The 13,542-nt window shown below is 37.5% G+C and overlaps 1 protein-coding gene across 4 annotated transcripts in view; it reads right to left on the bottom strand.

Annotated features, from left to right (window-relative positions):
* The window catches only part of ATRNL1 (attractin like 1), an 827,091-nt gene that overhangs the window by 162,216 nt on the left and 651,333 nt on the right, over positions 1-13,542 (bottom strand). The gene's annotated exons all lie outside the window — the stretch shown is intronic.

Below are 13,542 nucleotides of genomic sequence, written 5' to 3'. Positions count from 1 at the left end.
GCATGGCTGACACCTAGATTTCAGACTTCTGGCCTCCAGAATAGTTAAACCACACATTTCTGTTGGTATAAGCCACGTAGTCTGTGGTAATTGGTTATGGCAGCCCTAGGAAACTAACACACATTTTGGTATCAAGTAAGGGGTAATAATACTTTAAAAAAATCTGCAAATGGCTCTGGAATTTGGAATTGGGTAATGGGTGGAGGCTAGAAAAATTATGAAGCACATAACTGGAAAAGCCTTGATGACTTAAAAAGAATATTAGTAGAAATAAAAATGTTAAAAGTGATTTTGGTGAGGGTTCAAAAAGGAATGAGGGAAGCTGTAGAGAAAGCTTCTATGAGCTTAAAGAGTATATATATATATATATATATATATATAGAGAGAGAGAGAGAGAGAGAGAGAGAGTCATGAAGAGAACGTTTCTAGAAATAAGAACATTAGAGGTGCCTCTGATGAGGTCTCATATAAAATGAAGAACATATTATGGGAAACTGGAGGTAAGTCAGTACTTGTTACAAAGAAATGAGTTGTGTTCAACTCAATTGTGTTGTATGGAAGGTAAACATGTACAGGATGAATTTGGATACTCAGCTGAGGAGATTTTGAAGCAAAGTATGAGAAGTCTGGCCTGCTTTCTTCTTGTTGCTTATAGTAAAATGCGAGAGGGAAGAGGTAAATTGAGGCACAAACTGTTAAGCAAAAACAAACCAGCACTTTATGATTTGGGAAATTCTCAGTGTATTTGGATAGCAAAAGATGAGAAAACATGCTCTGGAGAGAATGTGAAGGCTGTAGCTGGATGTTTTGTTGAAGAGATTAGGTGTGTGGTTAACAGATCTAATAACCAATCTCAGCAGAAGCCAGCAATAGACATGAGGTCATCTAGAAAAGATCTGTGGAGGACCTTCTTGCGTAATGGCATAGATTCCCATGCATTGCATGAGCAACCAACATGGTTTTTGAGAATTTTATACCAACAAGCACTGCTAGGCTTGGACTGAAAGGGACACAGATGAGAGAAAACGGAGGAGGAATGACTCTAAGGGTGGAGCCACGGATGAAGAGGCCATACAGGGTGGGGATGCCCCAACAAGGGCCCACAAGATAGAATATTGTAAGAGAGGATTATTCCCAAGCCTTGAAACCTGATGCAACTTTCTGTGCTTGGTTTCAGATTTGCTTGGAACCAGTGATCTCTTCATTCCTTTCATTTTCTCCCTTTTGGAATGGGAATGTCTAAATCTATGCCTCTCTCACCATTGTATTTTGAAAGCAGATACTTTGTTTTCTAGTTTCACATATCCACCGATGGAGAGGGGTTTTGCCCCAGGATAGATCATACTCACAGTCTTACCTATACCTGATTTAGATGATGAGATTTGGGACTTTTTGAATTTTTAGATGAGAATTTGGATTTAGATTTAGTGCTGGAATGGGTTAAGACTTTGGGAGATGTTGAAATGGGGCAAATGTATTCTGCACATGAAATAGAACTTAACTTGGGGGAACCAGAGGTTGAATAGTGTGCCTCCAAATTTCATGCCCACCCAAAATGTGACCTTACTTGGAAAGAGGTCCTTTGCAAATATAATTAGTTAAAATGAGGTCATACCAGATTAGGGTGGGCCTAATCCAATGACTGCTATCTTTATACGAAGGCTGTGTGAAAACACACAGGGAAGAAGGCCATGCGAGGACTGATGCAGAAACTGCAACTGTAAGCTAGGGAACACCAAGGATGCCCAGAAACCACCAACATCTAAGACAGAGGCATGGGATGGTTTCTCCCTCAGAGCCTCCAAAAGAAACCAACCCTGTTGACATCTTGATTTTGGCTTCCAGGACTGAGACAGGACACATTTTTATTGTTTAAAGTCACCAAGTTTAAGCCAATCTGTTATGGCAGTTCTAGAAAACTAACACAGAATCCGCCTTGCAAATGATACACATCTAACTCATTTGTTTTACCTGTGGAAATCTTTTTGGATTCTACTACTACTCTATGAACCTTGGGCATACCTGTATCATGGGAATTATCATTTTTTATTGACATTATGTCTTAATATGTGATTCCCCCCACGATAGTTTATGGATTTGAAGGCAAGACTCATGTCTTTTCCTATGTATCCACAGCATCTAGGACTATGCCTGGCATACAAAATAAATCTTAATCCTAAGAGCCAATAAGCCCTGCGTGTAGTGATTATATAGTCTCTTTGAAGTTTTACAACACTCTATAAGGCATATTATTCCAATTTTACAGAAAAGAAAAGTAACATTCAGAAAGTTTAATCTCTTGTTTTAGTTCACAAAACAAGAGATAAAGCTAGGTCTTCAACACAGTTCTGACTCAGAATCTTTTTTTTTTTTTTTTTTTGAGATGGAGTCTCACTCTGTCACCAGACTGCAGAGTGGCACGATCTCCGCTCACTGCAACCTCAGCCTCCTGGGTTCAAGTGATTCTCTTGCCTCAGCCTCCCAAGTAGCTGGGACTACAGGCGCCTACCACCACGCTCGGCTAATTTTTGTACTTTTAGTAGAGACGGGGTTTCACCATGTTGGCCAGGATGGTCTCAATCTCTTGACCTCGTGATCTGCCTGCCTCGGCCTCCCAAAGTGCTGGGATTACAGGCATAAGCCACTGTGCCCGGCCCCAAATCACTTTATACTTCTTTCTCCTTACTATCTGAGCTAAAGAATTCCTGCCGATCTCCTGTAATTCACTTACAAGAATCAGAGAAAGAGTAACTACCCTATGAGCCTAAATGACATTCTATTTGAATGTGAAAACCCAAAGGTTATCTCAATAATATCTTAAATGTGTAGGTACTTTGCAATTTATACATATTTTAACATTTATTATCATACTTAATAGTCACAGTAAGCTCTTAGGCATTATTGTTCTATTTTTCCAAATGAACCTGCTGAGGTGAATGGAAGTTAAATGACATGTTCATAGTTATTTAGCTAGTAAGTCTAAGGGACTTGAACCTCTACTTCCATCTCCAAAATTGAACTCTTTTTATTTGATCATGACAGAGGCTCATATGTCTATGGATTTTTATCAGTCTAATTTAGAACTTGAAAAGCATTTTTTGTCTCTTTACTACAGGCCCTTAATACACACTTAAATGTGTGTGTGTGTGTTTGGCATCATATAGACAAATATGAATCCATAGCCTCTAGTTTTTCATCCTGTTCATAAACTATTGAGAGGGGCTAACAATTCACCATCACCTCTGCAGTGCTATTAGACTTTAGATGTCCACAATACATTATATTTATTGTCTGCTTTTAGAAAAAAATTAATCCATGCTGAATAATACTGACCAGATCACCAAGCCCTTTTAATATCCTTAAATGAAGTATTTAAGATTTGAAGACATTCTTTAAAAGAGGCTGAGTCATGTGTACTGATTAATAAAAATGCCCCTAACAAATATACTTGATCAATAAACATGACAACGCTCTCCAGAATCTTTCGTAACTGTCCTGTCCGTTTAAAAAATATTATGTGGCAAAACGATTTGCCCCAAGAGTAAGCTCCTAGAAACTCTTTTATATAGTTATCATCTTATCTTTTTATGACTGCTGCTATGTTAAAAGTCACCATTCAAGACATTTCACTGCCAAGGGTTATTATTAAGTTACAGATTGAAACTCTGAAGGTCAGAGAGGTAAAATGATTTTCCTAAAAGATCCAATAGAGTGACCAATAGAATCAAGAACATGACAGACTCCCAGTTTCAACTTCTCAGCCCTTTTCTCTTTTCAGAGCACTGAAGAGTCATGCTGTAGGATAGGCACAGCTGCTTTACAGGTGGCCTACTATGGCCAGGTGAATGAAATCAGCCACTTAATAATCAATTAGATGATGTGAGGCGGTTTAACAAAATGAGGAGGCTTAACAATTACCAAAATGTCAAGTTGTGATTACATCAACCGTTTTTCTTTTCATCATAATTATTTAACAGAAACTACAATCAACATTAGGGATAAAATAATGATAATTGAATGTAAAAGTTCAATTTCATTTTGCCCTGTTTATTTCTTTAAAAACAGATTTTGCTGTGCCTGCTGTTAGTTTCTAAGGAGCTTGGTTAAATAAACCATAAAGTTGAGGTGGTTAAGGTTTGAAGCAGTTAAGAAAAGCTAAAGATCTTACCTGCTTCAGATTGAAGAATGTTTACTGGTTCAAGAACATCTGGACTCTGTGGCATATGGCCTCCTTACATACCACTTTATATGAGTTAAAACAGTGTAAAGACACTTAAACTGAGACATTTGCAGTCTTCCCATTTTCAAAAGCATAGTGATATTAACTCTTTCTTTAATCCTTTCTTGGGTTCATGGGTCATCATTTGGAACAAATATCCTAAATTATCTAAATATATCCATGGAGCTACAGGAATTACCATTCAGGGCAAAAAGCGAAGAGAATAAAAAACATGGTGGATAAGAGTTGATACTATATAACAGCTGACCATAATTACCCAATCTGGCTGATTTCAGCCAGTGGAGAAAGATTACTTTTCTTTAAATGGATGGGTTATTATTGAAATATAGCTTATACGGAAAACTGTAAAAATATTAAATGTATAGCTTGGTGAATTTTTATGAAGGGAACAGACCTACATAACTGTTACCCATATTAAAGGAGAAAAATAAAAGATTTTCATCATCCCAGAAACTTGCCTTATTCCCTCTTCCAGGCACTTGCCCCACATTCCCCAGGGTAACCACTATGCTAGCTTGTATTATCATAGATTAGTCTTTCCTGTTACTGAATTTGATATAAGTAGGATACTCTTTTAGTGTCTGGCTTCTTTCGTTCAACATTATGTTTGTGGGATTTGCCCATATGGTTGCATATAGTTGTGATTTGTTCACTTCAGTATTCCATTATGTGACTATACTAAAATATATTTTTCCTAATCTTGATTGACTTTTGACTGTCATACAGAGTGCTGCCAGAAACCATCTCGTACATGTTTTTTTTTTTTTTTTTTTTGGTGAGCACTTGTACTCATTTCTGTTAGGCTTATATCTAGGAGAATTGCTTGGTCATAGAGTATGTATATGTTTAGCTTTAGAATATACGACCAAATTGTTTCTCCAAATGGTTGTACCAATGGATATTCCCAAAAGTAATGTGTGAGATTTATGGTTGTTTCACATCCTTGCTAGGATTTGGTGATGCCTGTCTTTACTTTTAGCCATTCTTGTGGATGTGTAATGACATTGCCTTGTGGTTTCAATTTGTTTTTCTCTGATGACTAACCGAAGTCGAGCACCTTTATATATGCTCATTGGCTATTTGCAGATCCTCTTGCGAAGTGTCTCCTCAAGTATATTGCCATTTCTCTATCGAGTTGACTGTGCCTTTTAAAAATTGATTTGGAGTTTACATATATAGATGTATATGAGAACTCGCATACATATTCCCTCTTCCGGTCTCCCTCCACTTTTCTGAAGCGGAAATCTCACACTGTAGCCGCCACAGCTGGGAATGTGCTGGGTCTCACCTGAAGCCAGTACATCTGAGTCTCACTCAAAGCCCGTAGCATTCTACCCAAAGCCCACAGCATCACTGCTGGTTTTTAAGAAAGGAATCACTTTCATTGCCATGAGCTGTGCAGCCTGGGGTTTGGGGAGGGATGGCACAAGCGCTTCCTCAGCAGCCCCGACTAGTGTCTCACTAGGTCCTGTGCCCCTAGCCAAGGTCTACTGGCCCAGCACAACACTAGGACTTGCCTAGGAATTGCCGTCCTCGCAGCCTAGACTATGTTTCAAGTTTGTTGGAAGCCCAGAGCACTTCAGCCTGTGGTGTTGAGGCTTGCTAATACTCAAGTTCTGACCACTGGAACAGGTGATTCCCCTCTGGCTAGGGCTGGTCTAAATGCTCCCTCTGTGGGTGCTGGTTTTTCTGCATCCTGTGACAGAGCAGCACTGAGTTCAATCACTGCGCTCTCCTTCTCCCCATCAAACAGATTCTCCATGCATGTGGCTGCTGATGAAGGAGGAGTGGCAGTGGCAATTTAAGACTGTATTTCCTACTCTCTTCAGTGCCTCTTTCAGCAATATGAAGTTAAAACCAGCAAACGTGATTGCTCACCTGATTTCTGGTACTTAAAAGGGTGCTCTTCTTGTGTGTAGAAAGTAGTTAAATTTGGTGTTCCTGCAGTAGGGATCATCAATGGCCATTTTGCTTTGCCCCTTTCAAAGAATCATTTTTCCAGGACATATCAATGTGTGTATAAGACAATATGTTTCATACTAGTTTTATAGACTACATTGGCATTTTCTAAATGTTTTATACCAACCCTCGAGGAAGGCTAAGGCAGAACATTACCTTGTAAATCATTGAGCGTATTTCCTGTAAAAGCTAAGTTCTAATGTATTCAGTGTAATCTATTTTCTGATATTTATGGTTATTTGGACACAAATAATTAAGTTGTAGTGATAGAATGTAGAAAAAATAAAAAAGGATATATGCACAATCCTCCTAATATTTAGCTTTTAAGTGCCAATTATCTCAACTGTATTTTTGGCAGGAGCCTAAAGGAAGGAAATTCAATATGACCCACTTTGGTACACTCTGCTGTCCTGTTGCTCTTGATACTGAATTGGTTGCAAGGTTATATCCTTTTTTTTTTAATTTTATTTTATTTATTTTTTATATATATTTTTTTATTATTATAATACTTTAAGTTCTAGGGTACATGTGCATAACGTGCAGGTTTGTTACATATGTATACTTGTGCCATGTTGCTGTGCTGCACCCATCAACTCGTCAGCACCCATCAACTCGTCATTTACATCAGGTATAACTCCCATTGCAATCCCTCCCTCCTCCCCCCTCCCCATGATAGGCCCCGGTGTGTGATGTTCCCCTTCCCGAGTCCAAGTGATCTCATTGTTCAGTTCCCACCTATGAGTGAGAACATGCGGTGTTTGGTTTTCTGTTCTTGTGATAGTTTGCTAAGAATGATGGTTTCCAGCTCCTCTGAAATAGCTCCTTGTATGTCCTTGGTTCAGGTCCTCATTGCCTTGAGGTCATTTTGCCTCTAGATTTTTCTTCCTCCAGTTCCTCCTACATAAGCTACCAGACTAACACCAAACAAAAAAAAAAACAAAAAAGCTCTCAACTTTTCATTCCTCAGGTAATAATCTTTTAATGGCTTCCTGTTGCCAGCAGAATAAAGCCCAAGACACTCAGCATGGTATTCAAGGCCTAGGTGATCTGGCCCAATTTTCCTTTCAATCATCCTCTCCATACAGTCTGCACTGTAGCTGGAAAGAATCCCGTATTCGATGTAATGCCTAAGATTTAGTTTCATTCACTGGATCATTCTTATCCCTTTCCTTACTCTTTTACTGTATCTCTGTTCACAATCTACTCATTCCTCTTTAAAGACCAACTCAGTGCTACCTCCTGCATAAATACTTATCCTCCTTTATACAACTATAAGAAAACTCTTCTCTGAATTCACTTTGCATTTTATCTGGTCTTTTAAAATGACATTTGACATTTTATACTTTGTATATTACAGTTTTTTTTCCTTACCTCTTCTAATAGGCCATAAACTTCAACTAGCCCAGCATACTCTTGTCATCTAGTAGATAGCTCTTGTTATTGTCACTCTTAAACCTCTTGAAGTTAGGGTCAAATTTCATTCAGAGTAACCCTCAGCACCTATCTCAATGCTTTATATGAACCAGACAATAAACAAGCACCTCTTGAAAGGAAGAAAGGTTATAATATTCAGCTACAATTTCTAGCTGACTGTGGCTCAAACTTCTGTTTTTATTCTTCCCTCTCTCCACAATTCTCAAAGAAAGTCCTGCCTCTGAACATTATTCTTTATTCAATTGGATTTTGTCTTCCATCAAAACCACATGTTCCCAATAAGTTTCTTTCATGTTCCAAAGGGCTTAAATAGGCAGTGAAACTCCCAAAATTTTCATTTCAAGGCCATAATGATTTTTTTCATCTTCTGAACTCTCAGCTCATATTATCTATATTATTCACTTGATTCTTAATCATTTACTTCTTTGTTATGTTTAATATTTTTAACTCATGCATTGTTCCTTTTTTCCCCAAGGGTTGCATATTTCTTCCTAACCACACTGAGAGTCTTTTGTGGGTGAGGGCCTTGTGTTAAGCAGCTCAATTTTCCCTCCCACAGCATTTAGCACAGGGCCAGTTTTTGTTAAATGAACTGTTTATTTGAAAACAGTATATTCAGTTAGAATTGTATGCTGGATATCTTCTTTCTTGTGTTAAACTAGAGTTAAATTTAAATTTAGTAAAACTCATCTTAAAATACATCTAATATCATAGAATTTGGGTCAATTAATTTTTCTTAGTGCCACAGGATTATTACTGAATTTCAAGATCTACTATAGGAAATATACTATTTGCTCAGCAAGACTTTACATTTCTTGATATAACAAAGTCAAAATTGGTATACTAAAATTAATATTTTAGAAGAATTTTTCAAGAAAATGAAGCTGTATAAATATTTCATTCGGTTACTAGTAAATATAAAACTAGTAACAATTTTAAAAACTTTGCACTTTTTGCATGTTTACTAGGTGTCAAACACCTCACATCTTTGTTTTTCGCAACATTTCATAAAGAAAATGTTCAAGCATGCAAAAACGTAGAATTGTATATTAACTACCATATGCCTGTCACCTCAATTCTACAATTCTTAATATTTTGCTACATTGGCTCTATCACAGCCTCATCACAGATCAGTTTGTTCCTTTATTAATCCACCTTTTCTTTTGAGACAAGCACATTTCATCCTTAAAACCTTCAGCATGTATTACAATTAATGTTTATGCTTATCTGTACTGAGAAGAACTCCTGGCCTCAAGTGATCTGCCCGCCTCAGCCTCCCAAAGTGCTGGGATTACAGGCGTGAGCCACTGCGCCTGGCCCTTCTCATGCGCTCTTAAGATGCTAACCACTGCTGCAAACGGCGGCATTCAGTCCCAGAATTCCCAATAAACTGAATCTAATTTGAGTAGGGCTTGGAGGTGTGGCTCATCTCTCAAGATCTTTTCCAAGATATTCCTATGCCTAGAATGGTGGTGCTGGCTGTCAGCTGTCAGCTCATCAAGGGCTGTCAGCAGGGACATTGGTTCCTTTCCACATGGGTCTCTTCAAACATGAGCTTCCTTACAGCATGATAGCTTAGTTTCAAGAATGAATATTACAAGAGACAGGAGGGGAATCTGCCATTGTCTTCAAGCCTGGACCCCAAAACTGATAAACTTCACTTCCACTATATTCTATTAGTCAGACAGTCAGATCCCACCCAGATTCAAGAGGAAGAGACCTGGACCCCACCTCTTAACAGAAGAAGTGTCAAAGAATCTGAAACCACCTTTAATCTGCCAAAAGAGGTAAGATTATCTAGCAACTGTACATTATTATGAAAGGTTCTTTATTCTTCATCAGGTCACGTTTTTCCAGGGAGGCCAAATGGCACTTGGTAGTGGCATATACTATCTAGCTACAGATACTCCATGTCCAGATTAACATATGCTTTACATACTTTGGAGAAGATCCTAGCGACTGATTTTGGTACTGAATTTACTTGCTAGATAATATACCACTTATTCCTGAACTATCTCATTTATTTTAAATATGTATCATCTTCCATTTGTGATTAAGCTTGATACCTGCCTAGATTACAAACTAATTGGCTATGTCATCAAGAAAGCAGACAGCCTATAACAGTGTTACCTCTTGTATAATGGAGCTGCTTTAATAAAAGAGTATTTAACTTTTCTGTAAATTCATTTTCTCCTTTTTTTTTTTTTTTTGAGATGGAGTTCCATTCTCGTTGCCCAGGCTGGAGTGCCATGGCATGATCTCGGCTCACTGCAACCTCCATCTCCCGGGTTAAAGCAATTCTCCTGCCTTAGCCTCCTGAGTAGCTGGGATTACAGGTGCATGCCACCATGCCTGGCTAATTTTTACATTTCTTTTAGTAGAGTCACGATTTCACCATGTTGGCCAGGCTGGTCTTGAACCCCTAACCTTGTGATCTGCCCAGCTCAGCCTCCCAAAGTGCTGGGATTACAGGTATGAGCCACCGTGCCTGGCCCATTTTCTCCTTCTTAAACACTTATCATACCTTAAATAAAATTGTGCTTTTAAAAAATTATTGCACTGACTCCTTAAGATATATTACATATTTTGAAGTCCATATAGGATATTTGTCTTTTTAAGTTCAAATATTACAACTTTTGCTATAGAGCTTTGGTTTCATGTTAATTTTGTTATATTGGGTAATAATTGGAAGGCTTTAAATCTTACAAAGATTCAATTCAGAGGAATAACCCAATATTTTCTAATTGAAGGAAAAATGTTGTTTCTTGAAGTCAAAGTAATCTATTAAGAAAGAAAGCTTTGTATACAATAAATTGAGGTTTGAAAATGAATACTATTTTACTTAGGTGTTTTCTATAAGTAAGATGAAACAATAATACTATTCTAAAAAATCTGGCCAAGTATTGCAAAGCTGATTCAACACATTTTAACTTAAGTATTGAAATTCAATGCCAGTAAACTGACAAGCTAAAGCTGTATGTTTTAGAAGGGATCATTCGGGGGTAAACATTTCAGAAGTATGCAGTGAGAATTACATTGGACAGAATGTAGTTACTCAAAATATATTACTTTTAAAATAAGTTTTTTAATGAACAACTCATGAAAAGCAGGATTTATTATTATTTTCTAAAGTATAATCTTAAAAATTAACAGCTGATCATTCAGAACCTCAATGGTATTCATTTCTTAGCTAACGTCTTATGACTATTAGTCAATGTCACAATAGCCATTCTTTTATTTAACTTCCTTTGATGCCTGTGGGATGGTGGTGGGAAGAAGATAGCTTTTCATTAAATAAAAAAAAAAAAAAAAACATGACTTCATTTACTCCAAATATAACTCAGTGAAATATTAGCAAGAAGTGTTATCAGTGCTACCTGATCTTGAAAAAAAAATAGAGAAAATATTCTGTCAGTGGTAGGAATTATGTGATACTGATTATAGTGCTGTGTGAACAAAAGATGAAGAGGGAGATTTTAATAGAGAATATGTATCTTATTGTTGGACTGTACTAAAGTTGAAATATATGCTAAGAGAAAATAAATCTTGGCTTAAACCACAGCATACTCAAGATTGAATTGGAATATAAAAACCTCTTCTACCCAGAAGTGATTTTTATAGTTTAGGTGACCAAGACTCTTATAGGCTTAATTACCCTATTATATGGGCCCTTAAAGCACCTTGCCCAAAGCTACCCCTAGCTTTCATTAATCTATTTTTTTTTTTTTTTTTTTTTTTTTTTTTTTTTGAGACGGAGTCTCGCTCTTGTTGCCCAGAATGGAGTGCAGTGGTGTGATCTCAGCTCACTGCAACTTTCAAGGCCCGGGTTTAAGCTTCTCCTGCCTCAGCCTCTTGAGTAGCTGGGATTACAGGTGCCTGCCATCATGCCTGGCTGATTTTTGTACTTTTAGTAGAGACGGGGTTTTGCCACATTGGCCAGGCTGGTCTCAAACTCCTGACCTCAGGTGATCTGCCAGCCTCAGCCTCCCAAAGTGAATCTACCTTTAGTGTTTGGCATAACCAGGTATTATCCACACTCATCCTAACTCCAAACCCTGGATGGGGAAATTATTGGTTATTCTAGGATGAGTGCTGGTTTGGGGTGTCTGTTAGAGATCAGTCTTTGGCTATTTTCAGCTAGACGGTTCATGAGTTAGGAATAGAAAGTGAAGATTAGGCTCTTGAACCTCAGGGTTAAGGGAGAGGGGACGAGGTCCAAATCTGAAACGATAATGTGGAACCTCATAAATCCTATACCTTCCCATAGAAGATCACACGAAAAGGGAGGCATACAGGAAAAAATAGTTAAATTTAATGATTCGCAAAGCCTCTAATTAACCCAAAAAGAATTTGGGTTTGAATTTCCGGTATTAATATTAGTGTTGACCATTTACAAGCCAAAATATTTAGGTAATCCGTAAGGAAACACTTGCGTTAACTAAGTTTGGAATTCACTCAGTCCACTACTATCAAATAAAATGAAGGCTGATTTCATGAGCATGTGATCTGTACAGGTGCAGGGGTCCCCAGTCTTAGAAGGGCTATAAGCTTGGCTGAACGCTCTGCTGAAATTCTTAATAATTTGTTTAACAAGTGGCTCCTACTTACATTTTGTACCATAGATAACACAGCCACACCTGAATAAGATCCACTGTGACTGGGCTATATCTTATATATTACTAGTGAGACAGAATAAAATAAATACTAAGCAAAAATGAGGTGTTGGCTAGCATAAGCTGTATAGTAATCTTTTTTAAACACCTTATTTTCCTGAGGCCCGATCTTCCCAAAGCAATTTTCTTGTGCTCCCTTTGTAGTCCAGATAGGAAATAACTTCACGTAGGAAGATTTTTACTCCTCTGGGCGTATGAATTTTAAGGGCAACTGAGGAATGAACTCAATGAAGAAATCTAAAAGGAATGAATTGCTAATGGTAGATATTTAGGAGAAAGTTTTTGGGAATGGATTTTTTGCCACTTTTCCTTTTATATACAATGTGCACTTCCCTTCAATATTTGAGCTGACAGCTGTTAAAAAGAGCCATTCTCCCTGCTCTTGCTCCCTACTGCAATTTCATTTCTCATAGCAAAGTCCCTCTTTTTCTGCTTCCCTAGTAGTTTTCTTCACTAAAATTTCTCTAATGTTCTTTGTATAAAGAGGGTAGCAAGAAAACACCTCCCCAGTCAAATATCAGTTGAAACCGCCTATTGGCTGTGGTTGATTTTTACCTCAGTCAGTAGCCACAATTTCCAAGACCATTTCCCTCCATGCTCTTTTATACCACCCCCAAATTTCTCTGCTCACAGCATTATGAATCTCAATACAGCTGAATCATGCAGGTCTGATTTAGCCTGCAAAAATGTCAGTCAAAGCAAGCAAGATGTACTCTTTGGCCTTGAGTGCTCTAAGCTGCTATGAATCACAGGTTTAGTTTTTGCCAAATGAAAAGCAATTTCACTTGCAAAAAATATCTGTAGGGATACTTACAGCTTTTAGCTTATAGGGAAAATGTACTTAAATTGTCCAGGGAAAAGGAGTTTGTGTAATACACATACACACACACACACACACACGGAGTATATATTTTGTATATTTATACAGTATATATACAGAATATTGAATATATATTCAATCTTTTATGAAACCAGATAAAAGCTAGCATTTACTGCATTTGCTTTTAATTAAAATCTTTTTCACTTTTGAGCTTCATCTAATAGGTGTTAACCATTAGACTAATAAATTGCTTCTTCTGATGGACCATGTCAATGAGTTGATACCTAATAAAGTTCACGTTTTCGTAAGGGAACACTTCAGTGAGACTTGTTAATCGAGAATTTTGTGATTAGTTGCCAAAGTATTAAGCAACATGATATTTTCTCTGACTCCTATTTAAAAGCACCAGGCACAGT

The sequence above is a fragment of the Macaca thibetana genome, chromosome 9 (genome assembly GCF_024542745.1).
Source record: "Macaca thibetana thibetana isolate TM-01 chromosome 9, ASM2454274v1, whole genome shotgun sequence".
Classification (NCBI taxonomy): Eukaryota; Metazoa; Chordata; class Mammalia; order Primates; family Cercopithecidae; genus Macaca; species Macaca thibetana.
Note: the sequence above shows the minus strand (reverse complement) of the source record. Positions and strands in the feature narration are given on the sequence as shown.